Source organism: Triticum dicoccoides, chromosome 3A (genome assembly GCF_002162155.2).
Source record: "Triticum dicoccoides isolate Atlit2015 ecotype Zavitan chromosome 3A, WEW_v2.0, whole genome shotgun sequence".
Lineage (NCBI taxonomy): Eukaryota > Viridiplantae > Streptophyta > Magnoliopsida > Poales > Poaceae > Triticum > Triticum dicoccoides.
The window spans coordinates 42,877,467-42,891,688 of record NC_041384.1 but is presented as its reverse complement, the minus strand read 5'-3'; positions in this window follow the sequence as shown (position 1 = coordinate 42,891,688).

The window sequence follows — 14,222 nt, the reverse complement described above, 5'->3', positions numbered from 1 at the left end:
ATTGTAGGAGTACTAGCAAGATGCCCGTGCGTTGCACAGAAGATCAAGATGTTGTGGGAGAAAAGGATGAACGAGGGAAGGCCTTATCTGCAAATGCACATTCACGCATTTCACATCTACGGGAACCTACGAAAGGGTTAACGTAAATTGCCTCTCTCTCTACTCCCCTGATTTTCATGGTGGTGGGCCCCCCCCCCCCCCCAATCTACAATCAACAGCTCACACATTTCACATTATGTTAATTACGTAACTGGGATTACATAGGTGTAGCATTACTCATCCTAAAAACCCAAGTAAGCCAACCTCCCAGCATATCGCGCGGGAAAAGACCTGGCCGCGCCGTTTTAGTCGGGATTACTACTAGTAGTATCGATGGATCGCGCGAAGCAACAAGTTTTTTTTAGGGCCGAAGCACCTAGTTTAAAAGGAAAAAAAGGCGGCACACTCACAGCACCCCTGTCGCGGTCGCATTGCACCCCACACACGTTCGGTCCTGCACACGGCTCACACAAACGGAACGCGCTTCGGCTTGCCTCCTCACTGACACGTGGGACTGCACTTGGAGCAACCGACCATGCGCCAAACTCCCCCCGCCCACCGCGTGAAAATCCTCCCCCCACCCAAACATTCCCCCAAATCCTAGATTCAACCGCCCTTCGGCCAACTAGCCAATAATATTCCCCAAACCCCCCTCCCCCTCGTCCCCCTCCACTCCATTCGCTCCGCCAAAGCCGCCGTCCCCGCCACGCCGATACGTCGGCTCCGCAGTTCATCGAGGGGACGCACGACGATCCTCTCGCTCCCACAGTACGCTCTCGTAGACTACCGTCCTCTAGCCACGCCGCCACCGCTGGCGACGTTCTTGTGGAGGCACACGGGGGTCAGCACCGCCACCGCTGGCGATGTTCGTGTGGACACGCACGGTGGTCAGCTTCTCCCATGGTACACGCATTCCAGACTGAGGCCCCGTGCATGTCGGTGTAGCGCTGAATGTCAGTTGATAGACGCTGTTAATCTCACTGTTTTCCGAAGTAGTTTACAGTCAATATGCTCTGCTTAAGAAGCTTCCTTGCCCTGTTCTGCACTCAATCTGCTTAGCTGAGATGGCATGCCAAGGCCGATCAGTTGCTAAAATATCATGCCATATATTTATTGTGACGTAGATTGCCATGGTCTAGTAGCCAATCTGTTAGGTGAAATAGCTCTACACCGTTTTATACTCGATCTTTGTTGCTGCGATGGCCTTCGATAGTTCGATGGCTATGTGCTCGGCCTCATTGACTGCTGAAACAGCCTGCCTTAATTTAGCACTCAAATCTGTTTGCTGAATTAGTTTAACATATATTTCATTACTTAGATCTGCTCGTCCAAATATCTTGCCATAGCTTTAGTCATCGACCTAGGTATTTTCTTCTGGACTTCATAAAAAAGCTTATATGTTTTTCCTGTAATATCTAGTAGAAGAACTAATTTGTATGTCTAACAGATGGACAGGACTTGGATAACTTCTGCTCGAAGATTCTTCGTTGCATATGTCGAGGGGTTTGAAAACTTCATGAACTTTGTCAGAGTTGAGTACGGTGGTCCGAAATCAGATGTGCTCTGCCCGTGTAGCAGTTGTATGAAGTTACAAGACCCGAGTCAACTGTGCAAAATCATCTACACTTGTATGGGATGTCGGTCACATATACTAGGTGGGTTCATCATGGTGAAGCTGTGAACGTCAATGTTATTGACTACGTGGAAGCAGCAGATCACCATCTTGATCTGCCTGATGCTCAGGTGGAAGAGGAGGAGGAGGAGGTGGTGGTGGAGCCAGTGATTTGACCAACATTGAAACAATGCTACGAAATGCTCGTGCATTCCGTGAACCTTCACTTGCAGAAGAAAAATGGTGGGCCTGCATGTTGGAACAATGCAACGTGGCTGTCACCACAGGAAATAAGCTGTCAGTATTCTCAGCTATGGTCACCTTTCTTCAGGTGAACACATCTGAGCGGATGACCAACAAATCATTCGATGCGATGTTGGCTGCTTTCCGCAAAGCTTTCCCAGATGCGTCTGAGCTGCCACACACCTACAGTAAAATGAAGAATTTCCTTCGTGTAGTTGGAATTGGATATGATATGATCCATGTTTGTAAGAATAATTGTGTTCTATTCCGGAAGGATTATGCCAACTTAAGTGAATGCCCGAAATGCAAATATCAAGATGGAAAGATGGCGATGCTGTGAAGAGGATTCCTCATAATGTTCCGAGACATTTTCCAATTACACCAAGATTGCAGAGGTTGTTTCATGATGCTGAAACAAGAGAGGATGTACTGTGGCATTCTAGGAACCAGGAGTACAGAGATCAGAATGTTATGAGCCATCCATCACATGGTAGTGAGTGGAAAAGCTTCAATCAGAAGCATGAAAAGTTTGCTGCTGACCTGAGAAACATTAGACTTGGCTTAGCTTCAGATGGATTTGACCCATTTGGCCACCAGAGCGCCACATATAGCATGTGGCCAGTGCTTGTTATCCCTTACAACATGCCTCCAAATGTCTGCACCAAAGAATCAAAGTACATGATGGCCTTGCTCATCCCAGGTCCAAAAAGTCCTGGAAAGGATTTTGATTTGTTCATGGAGCCTCTTGTGGAGGAACTTCAACAGCTATGGAGGGGTGTTCTCACTCGAGACCTATATAGCAGCCCACCAGCTGATTTCTTTCTGTGTGCTGTTATAATTTGGTGCATCCATGATTATCCGGCTTTGGGCACTATGTCAGGGCGAACGACACATGGTTACAATGCATGTGTTCACTGTGACAGGAATCCGCTGTCATAAGCAATACTTATTAAGATCTGTTACATTGGACACCGCCGTTTCCTTGCCAAGGACAAGCCGCATCCTAGAAAATACCGAAGACATGTGTTCAATGCAAAGCATGAAAACCGTGATGCGCCAAAGAGGCTCACCGCCAATGAGTTGCAAGTAGAATTAGAGATGGTCAGGCATATTACACCAGGAAACCATCCTGATAATGTTAGCGGGAAAAGGAAGCATGGCACGGCAGAAGAGAGATTTTTGTTTACCCGCAGGTCCACTTTGTGGGACTTGGAGTATTGGAAAGATTTGGATCTGTGGCATAATCTTGATGTGATGCACATCGAGAAAAATATATGTGACAGCATTATCGGCACACTTCTTAATATTGAAGGCAAGACGAAAGATACCTTAAAATCTAGGATTGATTTGACACACCTGGGTATCAGACAGGATTTGCAGGTACAAGATGAAGGTAAACCACGGGATATGGCACCAGCTGTGTACGTCTTGGACAAGGTAAAAAGAAAAGAATTCTGCGAGGTCATGTCACGTGTGAGATTCCCACATGGATTTGCTTCCAACCCTGAAAGGAGAGTCAGTGCAGATGGAAACAAGGTACAAGGGCTAAAAACTCATGACTGCCACATCCTACTTCAAAGGGTTTTACCTGTTATCTTTAGAGGATTGGGCCGCCCTGACTTATACAGAGCAGTTGCAGAGTTGGGACAATTCTTCAGGGAACTCTGCAGTAGAAATATCAGGATAGATGCTTTGGAGCATCTTAGAGACAAGATACCAACTATCATATGTGACCTTGAGAAGATATATCCTCCAGCCTTCTTTGATGTGATGGTGCATTTGGCTGTTCATCTACCTGATGAGGCACTACTTAGAGGTCCGGTACAGTATGGATGGATGTACCCTATTGAAAGGCGGCTAGGCACTTTCAAGAGCTAGGAACAGAGCTAGACCCGAGGGTTCCATTGCAGAGGCCTACATTGCTACAGAAGTGTTGACATTCTGCTCAAAATACATTGAAACAGCTGATCAGCTTAGCAAAGAGGTGGATGAAGACAATCCCGGGTTCAATGTTTTTGATTATTCTGTTCGAGTTACAGGGAAGAGTCGACAAGAGGACAAACCTAAAGATTTTGACAAAATGGTTTGGTATGTGTTGAATAACTGTCATGAGATACTACCTTATATCAAGTAAGTGCTAAGTACTGCAGCTTATACATCATAATCTACTAAACTTGCAGCACATTCTTATATATTTAGATGTTTGACGCGATCACTATGTTGTGCAGCATCTACAAAAAGGAGTTACTACCGCAAAATCCAAGAAACATTGACAAACTGGTTATGGCAGGATTTGCGAAATGGTTCAAGAGCCATGTAAGCTTTTGAATTGCACTGTCAGTTTTTTTAATATATTGAGTACATAAGGTGATCAGCTTGTCTACTTTCTAACCATAGGTTAAGAAGATGCGGGAGGATGGGCAGGCAGTTGATGATGCCCTTTACTCACTAGCAATGGGTCCTGATACTCGAGTAAGACACTATGAATCTTGCGTTGTTGGAGTTGTGCGCTACAACACCCTTGCACGAGACAAAGGCAGGAAGACACAAAACAGTGCCATCATGAGCACGGATACGTATGACAAAGAGACAACTGAAATGTATGCTAACATAACAGACATTGTTCAGTTGCAGTATATCTCCAGTTTCGAAGATCATCGGTGTGTGGTTCTGTTGTGCTGTCGTTGGTATAACCTGTTTTCCAGGATCTTAAAACCCGGAGCTGATGATTATTTCAAATCCATCAATGTCACGGCGGCATACCAGACCAACGAGCCTTTTATTTTGGCAAATCAAGCAACATAGATATTTTTCTTGGAAGACACATTTGCACATAGCGATGACTTGAGAGTAGTGCAAAGGTTTGAGCAGAGGAATTCGTTTAATGAAGTTGCACAACAAGATGATGCTTACACTGCTCCTGATGTACAAGATAACATAGATTTCCTAATATCTTTGAGAACCATCACGTCAATGACGCCGGCGAAAAGATTGCGTGTCGTGCTGTGGACATACAAGAGTTGATCAAGAAGAAGCCAACGTTCGAGGATGTTGAGGACGAAGAAGAAGATGACACCATGGGGAATTACGATTCAGACTGATACACATGGCGAAGATGTTCAGACTAATACACATGGCGAAGATGTTGATGCTGCTGCTGCGGATGATGATTACATTGCTTTTGTCTTATTTGCCTGTCAGAAGACATTTTTTATCTACTATGTGAAATTGTGTTTTCTATGACAACTGAAACCTGATGAACATGTTGTTTAGTATTTTCCTGTGAGAACATCACTTGTCATGTATGCTGATTTGTGTTTGGTGATTGTATGACGACTAAAACATGATGACATTATTGTTTAGTTGTACTCATATTTGGCTGTGAAACTTGAATTTGATGACATAGTTTGTTGTTGGACTGCAATTTGCTCGACGTCTTCGAATGAGAACAAAGCTGACCCAACAGGTCCTTTGCTAATTTATTTATTTATTACCAAAAGGGCCTCTACTATTTATTTATTTATTAGCAAAAGGGGATACCCCTGATTTCCGGTGATATAAATCATTAGATGTTCACAACACTACACCCAGCCTGCTACACAGGTTTCATTCATTACTAGTTTCAGCAAAGTGCTCATGTCATAGCCACTGAATACATCACGAGTGCTACATACACTGCAAATAAAGAGACAATCATCCTACAGAGCACACCGATTTTGCCCATTATCTTCACAAGCTCTTTCATCTCCTCATTGTTGTCAAGGCCGTTCAGCAGCTGTTGCTTGGCCATGATCAGAGGAACTGAATCTTTAACCTTCTGCTCTGCATCTTCCTCTTCTGTCGTTCCTTCAGTTACTTGTCCAACACCCCAACCTGCTGGTATTGGGATTCCTCGGCTAACCAAATAATCAGCGTAGTTTCACTCCCCCACATCAGCAACTTCCCAGAAATACAAATCACACGAATCTTCCCTTTTCTGCACGAATCAAATTGGAAGATCATCAAGCAAACTATTAAAAAATCAGCAACTGAAAGCAGCAGAACAACACTTAAACATATTATTACCCCATGATTCAGGCATTTGTAGAAGACTCAACCAGGGTTGAGGATTGTGGTTGAGACGCGACGGATGACTCTGGGTGATTTGCAGCAGTGGCACCACACCAACCGGAGCGGGTTGCGATGAGCAACGGGCTTTGGCGCGCGTGCCAGCGGGGGTGTGATGAGAACCACATGCAATGGTACGGGTGGCGACTTGGCGCATATTTGGTTGTTGCCTGCTTAAGAGCAGGTGGACGAGCAGCCAGAGGACATGGTTGCTGTGGCCAGAGCTTCTGATGCTAGGCAGAGTAAGTAGAGAAGAGGAGAAGCGAACGTTGGATATGTCAGTTTCATTACTTGTAGAGTAGCATAGCACCATATATAGTCATAGTCTAGGTTTGGATTCGAACCAGCTACAGGAGCACGTCTCTCTTTTTTCTAAAACTCAGCAATGTCTCTTTACTGGTACACTAGCTTATTCTGTACGCCTTCTCAAGTCTTTGATTCCTCCACCTGACATCTGGGACCCACCGGAAGGGCCTCTGTATTTTGCAAAAAAATGTGCCCCCCGCTGACAGGTCGGACCCACCAGCTATCTTCGCACGCAAGGAAGTGCCTCCTTATTACACACAAAAATGAATACTCCCCCTGCCAGCTGGAACCCAGCATCGTGGGAGGCTGACTTGTGGGCCTACCAAGTTGACGGGGACTGAGGGCTTTGTCAACTTAGTCAATATGAACAATTCTAGCTCCAGTTACCGTACGATGTTCATCCAACGGCAGTAGTGCTTCTTCAACCTCTGGTCTTCTTGCTCCAGCCGCCCAAACCAGCGCCGATCGTGCCGTGTGCTCCTGCCTCCTGTGGCCGGCTGTGATGATGCGGAGGCCTCACCGCCCCCTACTACTCCCACCGCTGGCCAGGGCATCCCTCTACTCACCCACACCCTCTGTTATTCTGCGGCGACAGCAGCCTCACACCGCAGCCGAACCAGTGAACCCTCGTACTCCTCTCCGTGTGGGCATCCACTGACGCATCTTTCCCGGCTCCGCGTCGTCCCCTTCCTAGGCCTCGCTGTCGTCCACCGCCTTGGTGCTCTCGGCACGGCGTGGTAAATGTGGTCAATGACCGACTTCCATCGGAAGAGTACTGTACGTGGAGAGGCTGACAACTGGGTCCACGGCCGCAGCTGGGTCCACGGCCACAACCCAGTTTTTTGTGATTTGCTAAGTAAGTCGCTTTGTCAGGCCTGTTGGGCTGCAAATCTTTCAAGACGAGGAGAGCTTCATTCGGCTGGCCGAGAAAATGGCCTATCAGTAATGAGAAATGGGTTGTACATTTTTAAAACACATCAAACTGACAATTAGTTTCAAATTTCTTTTTTTCATTTCGAGATTTTAAATTGCATTGATTTTTATGCATGGACAATTTGTTGGATTTTATATTGATATACATTTATTTTTAAAATCAGTTTGAATGTGACTTGAAATTTCGGGATTAAAAACAGTTCGGACCGCACTGAAATATGCAAAATTTCATATAATTTTTTAACCGTGGCCACAATATGGGCTGTAATGCTAACAAAAAGAATATGGGCTCCAAAAAAACCTTAAGAATTAGCAAATGGGTTGTATATTATTAGAAATAATGGCAGATGGGCCGTATGATGTTTTCCATAGATTTGAGGCTTTCCTAAAAAAAAGGTTGACGCACAAGCAGTGATTGTTGGATGTCCATCCAACGGTCGTCGTGCTTCTTCAATCTCTGCTCTTCCTGCTCCAGCCACTCAAACAAGCGTCGGCGGGACTGCTTGCTCTCTCCTCCCCGTGGCCGGCTACGTTACCGCGCAGGCCTCACCACCCCACCATACTCCCATCGCTGGCCTAGCCATCCCTCTACTCACCCACACCTGCTGTTATTCTCCGATGATGGCAGACGAACCAGTAAACCCTCGTACAGTCGTACTCCCCTCCGCTGGGAAACAACTGTCGAGTCTTCTCTGCCTCCGTATCGTTCCCTTCCTAGGCCTCCCCGTCGTCCACCGCCCTGGTGCTCTCGGCGCGGCTTGGTCAACATGGTCAACGACCGACATGCATCTGAAGTGGACTGTACGTGGAGAGGCTGACAGCTGGGTCCACGGCCGCACGCAAGGAAATGCCTCCTTATTACGCGCAAAATAATGATTTCTCCACCTGACATCTGGGACCCACCGAAAGGGCCTCAGTATTTCGCAAAAAAACGTTACCGCCGCTGACTGCTTGGACCCATCAGCTATATCTTCGCACGCAAGGAAGTGCCTCCTTATTACGCACACAAAAATGAATACTCCTCCTGCTAGCTGGGACCCAGTATAGTGGTAGGCTGACTTGTGGGCCTACTAAGTTGACGGGGACGAAGGGCTTTGTCAACTTAGTCAATATGCACGATTCTAGCTCCAGTGACCGTATGATGTCCATCCAACGGCCGTAGTGCTTCTTCAACCTCTGGTCTTCTAGATCCAGCCGCCCGAACCAGCGCCGGTCGTGCCTCGTGCTCCTGCCTCCCGCGGTCGGCTGCGATGCGGCGGAGGCCTCACCGCCCCCTACTACTCCCACCGCTGGCCAGGGCATCCCTCTACTCACCCACACCCCCTGTTATTCTGCGGCGACGGCATCCTCACACCGCAGCGAACCAGTGAACCCTCATACTCCTCTACGCGTGGGCATCCACTGTCGCGTCTTCCTCGGCTCCGCGTCGTCCCCTTCCTAGGCCTCGCCGTCGTCCACCGCCCTAGTGCTCTCGGCGCGGCGGGGTCAACGTGGTCAAGGAACGACTTCCATCGGAAGAGTACTGCACGTGGAGAGGCTGACAGCTGGGTCCACAGCAGCCGCAAGGAAGTGCCTCCTTATTACACGGAAAATAATTATTCTTCCGCCTGACAACAGGGACCCACCGGACGGGCCACCGTATTTTGCGAAAAAACGTTTCCCCCTGACTACTGGGACCCACCGGACGGGCCACCGTATTTCGCGAAAAAAAATGTTCCCCCCGCTGTAAGCTCGGACCCACCGAAAGTGCCCCTTATTACGCACAAAAAAATGAATACTCCCCCTGCTAGTTGGGACCCACCTTGGTGGGTGGCTGACTCGTGGGCCTACTAAGTTGACAGGGACAGAGTGCTTTGTCAACTTAGTCAATATGAACGATTCTAGCTCCAGTGACCATACGATGTCCATCCAATGGCCGTAGTGCTTCTTCAACCTCTGGTCTTCTTGATCCAGCCGCCCAAACCAGCGCCGGTCGTGCTGCATGCTCCTGCCTCCCGTGGTCGGCTGTGCTGCCACGGAGGCCTCACCGCCCCTACTGTTCCCACCGCTGGCCAGGCCCAGCGGTGACGGCAGCCTCACACCGCAGCCGAACCAGTGAACCCTCGTACTCCTCTCCGAACGGGCTTCCACTGCCGCGTCTTCCCGGCTCCGCGTCATCCCCTTCCTAGGCCTCGCCGTCGTCCACCGCCCTGGTGCTCTCGGCGCGGCGTGGTCAACATGGTCAGGGAACGACTTCCATCAGAAGAGTACTGTACGTGGAGAGGCTGACAGCTGGGTCCACGGCGCAGCAAGGAAGTGCCTCCTTATTACGCGCAAAATAATTATTCCTCCACCTGACAGCAGGGACCCACCGGACGGGCCACCGTATTTCGCGAAAAAATGTTTCCCCTGACTGCTGGGACCCACCAGCTACATCTTCGCACGTAAGGAAGTGCATCCGGGCAAAAAAATGATTCACCCCCTGACTGCTGGGACCCACCAGCTACATCTTCGCACGCAAGGAAGTGCCTGACAGTCGAGACCCACCTGGTCGAAGCATACGTAGCGTTGTCATTCTGGTCGCGAACGTGTACATACATACTGGTCGATGTAGAGGTGTGCACGTGTCGTAGCAGAGGTGCACACGTAGCATGTACACGTACATACAGCGGCCAGGGTGCAAGAAAGTAAATACGACCACGTACATACATACGGGCGGGGTATCGAACGCCTACTCGCGCGTACGTACGGCTAGGGCTCGTGTACATAGCTGGGTCAGAATGGAGAAACAGTGTCATCGTCGTGTTCATGGGGAGCCAACCGGCTAGGTCGGAACATAATGCGTCGTCGTGTTCATCGGGAGGGCTTGGACAGAACAGCCGATGGAAACGAGGCCTGGCGTACCGCAGAACGGAGGAAACGGCCTTGTGTTCAATCGGTCACGTTCTAAACGGGGTCCTGTTCATTGGGAGGGGTCTGGCGTACCGCAAAACGGAGGAAACGGGCCTCCTATGGTCGAAACGGGGGTCCTGTTGATCGGGAGGGGTGTGGCGTACCGCAAAACAGAGGAAACGGACTTGTGTTGGAGCTCTACGGTCGAAACGGGGGTCCTGTTCATCGGGAGGGGTGTGGCGTACCGCAAGACGGGACTCCACAGGATACTGTTCATCTCCACCGTCGACCCCCTCCAGCCTCCACGGGCTACTGTTCATCCACCATCGACCTCCTCCAGCCTCCACCCGCGAGTGTTCATCCATGGACTCCTGTTCATCTAGCCTCCACCGCGCGCTACTCCACCGGCTACTATTCAACCAGCCCTCTCCACAGGCTCCTGTTCAACCACCCCTCCACGGCCTACTGTTCATCCAGCCCTCCACCATCTACTGTTCATCCAGCCCTCCATGGGGTGGTCCTGTTCATCCTGCCCTCCACGGGGTCCTGTTCATCCAGCCCAAACCGGCTCGATCGATCGAGGTCCTGTTCATCCAGAGGCAACACCACGGGGTCCTGTTCATCCACCCCCACCGGGAACTGTTCATCCAAACCCCCCTAGCAACGCTCACTATTCATCCAGAGGAAGCATCGATCGGCTTCAGTTAGCAGCAGTAGCGAAGGAATCGCTCGATCGAGTTCAGTTAACAGCCATCGATCGATCGCTCGGGTTCTGTAACACGTAGCCTGCAGCGCAATCGCTCGGGTTCAGTTAGAGCCCAATGCCTCGCACCCACGCGCGTGCGTGTATGAGAGAAACGCGCATCGCTCGGCCCCGACCACCCACCGTAACCGGGAACACCCGATATTTTCCTCGCCCTTGCTTCTACCATGGTTTTTTCGTCATGGAAGGCCCAAAGAATGTCATGCAGCTGCGTCTCCGGCCCGCCCAAGACGAAAAGCCCGTTTTCTGTCATGATTTTTTGTCATATAAGTAGCACCCCACCACATCTACGATGATACCGGGTTTTGTCACAATTATAGTCATAGAAGTGTCATAAGTATGACAGAAAAAAAATTCATTCGGCCCAAAATGTCACGGATGTGTCTTTTTTTGTAGTGATTAGAGCATGTGCATGTAGTTCAAATTTTAATTATACACATGAATGCATTGAAAACTTAGTTAATGCATAAAAATGTCCAAACGAACCTTGAAAAATCCCAAAAATTGACACAACACTCTTGTTGTTCTATGTTGACACGAGAAATTTGTTGAAGCAATAAGAGGCAATGGATATCGTTTTGTCCCCAAAGGTGGGACGTTCCCTACCGAAACCATCATGCTTGTTGTAAGAAGCTATGGTTTGTGAGAAGCATATACCCAAACCTACCGCAAATGGGACAAAAAAATTACCACGACATGTTGATACTGCTCCATGATAGCATGCCAAGTTTCATGAATTTCAGACGATTTTTGGATTTACTAGAATTTAAAAACTAGGTATCTCAATGTTTGCGGCCGAGTGATGGTGGCAGGGTGTTTGACATTCATTCCCATTTCTTGCATGGGACCTAAGCATGCAACCAAGGACATATATTTGAATTTTCAACCAATTTATATGCATTAGAGCATGTGCATGTAGTTCAAATTTGAATTATGCACATGAATGCATTGAAAACTTAGTTAATGCATAAAAATGTCCAAACGAACCCCGAAAAATCCCAAAAATTGACACAACACTCCTATTGTTCTATGTTGACATGAGATAAATTTTGAAAGCAATAAGAGGCAATGGATATCGTTTCGTCCCCAAAGGTGGGACGTTCCCTACCGAAACCATCAGGCTTGTTGTGAGAAGCTCTGGTTTGTGAGAAGCATATCCCCAAACCTGCCCCAAATGGGACAAAAAATTTACCATGGCATGTTGATGCCGCTCCATGACAGCATGCCAAGTTTCATGAATTTTAGATGAGCTTTGGATTTACTAGAATTTAAAAACCAGGTATATCAATGTTTGCGGCCGAGTGACGGTGGCAGGGTGTTTGACATTCATTCCCATTTCTTGCATGGGAACTAAGCATGCAACCAAGGACACAGATTTGAATTTTCAACCAATTTATATGCATTAGAGCATGTGCCTGTAGTTCAAATTTGAATTATGCACATGAATGCATAGAAAACTCAGTTAATGTATAAAAATGTCCAAGCGAACCCCAACAAATCCCAAAAATTGACAGAACACTTCTGTTGTTCTATGTTGACACTAGGAAAAAAATTGAAAACGAGAAGAGGCAATGGATATCATTTCATCCAGAAAGGTGAAACGTTCCCTACCGAAACCATCAGGCTTGTTGTGAGAAGCTCTGGTTTGTGAGAAGCATATCCCCAAACCTACCCAAAATGGGACAAAAACTTTACCACGGCATGATGATGTCGCTCCATGATGCGGCTTGAAGCTACGTCGGTATTTCCCCAAAGAGGAAGGGATGATGTAGCACATCAGCAGTAGGTATTTCCCTTAGATGTGAAACCAAGGTCATCGATCTAGTAGGAGAACCAAGCAACACAACGTAAACAGCACCTGCACACAAATAACAACTTCTCGCAACCCGACGTCTAAAAGGGGTTGTCAAACCCTTTCGGGTAGCGGCGCCAGAAATTGGCACTTGGACGGGAGAAGATCGAACGCCAAATAAAATAAATAAGAATAAATTGCAGCGAGGTATTTTTGTATTTTTGGTTTAATAGATCTGAAAGTAAATGCAAAGGAAAAGTAGATCGCAAAGGCAAATATATGAGAAAGAGACCCGGGAGCCGTAGGTTTCACTAGTGGCTTCTCTCGAGAAAAATAGCAAACGGTGGGTGAACAAATTACTGTTGGGCAATTGATAGAACTTCAATAATCATGACAATATCCAGGCAATGATCATTATATATGCATCACGTCCAAGATTAGTAGACCGACTCCTGCCGGCATCTACTACTGTAGAATTGGCATTTTATCATGCTCAGATAAAAAATGAGAATTATTTTCGTGAGAGCAAAAGTTTCTGTTTTTCAGCAAGATCAAACAACTATCACCCAAGGAGATCCTAAAGGCTTTACTTGGCACAAACACGAATTAAAACACAAAAAACACAATCATAACAGTAGCATAATTGTGCAAACACTCAAGAACAGAAAGCAAAAGGCAAAAATAAATTTTATTCATTGGGTTTCCTCCCAACAAGCGCTATAGTTTTACGCCCTTAGCTAGGCATGAAGCGAGGATCTAAGTTTGTCATCTTTGGTTCGAGGTCCTATAAGATGCCCTCATGATTGATTCATATGGTGGCCTAATTCTTGTGCTAGGGAAGTGTTCCATACCCTTCCTCAAAGGAAATTGGAACTTAATATTGCCTTCTTTCATATCAATCACGGCACTGATATTGCGTAAAAATGGTCTACCAAGAATAATTTGACAAGATGGATTGCAATCAGTATCAAGAACAATAAAATCTATGGGCACATAATTCCTATTTGCAAGGATAAGAACAACATTAGTCCTTCCCATAGGCTTTTTAATAGTTGAATCCGCCAAGTGCAAATTTAAAGAGCATTCTTCAAGATCGGTAAGACCAAGCACATCACATAAAGATTTCAGAATTGTAGAAACACTAGCACCCAAGTCACACAAAGCAAAACACTCATAATTTTTAATCTTGACTCTGATAGTAGGTTCCCATTCATCATGCAATTTTCTAGGAATTGATACTTCTAATCCATTTTTTCTTCAAAATCTTTCATCATAGCATCAACAATATGTTTAGTAAAAGCTTTATTTTGTTCATAAGCATGGGGTGAATTTATCATGGATTGCAACAAACAAATACAATCAATCAAAGAGCAACTATCATAATTAAAGTCTTTGTAATCCAAAGGAGTGGGCACATCAGTAGTTAAAGTCTTGACCTCTTCAAACCCACTTTTATCAATTTTCTCAACAAGATTTTCACCCTCCGGAATATTGGGACGCCTTCTAGCTAAAGTTGACTCTTCTCTAGTCCCTTTTTCATGAGTCTTAACTTTACT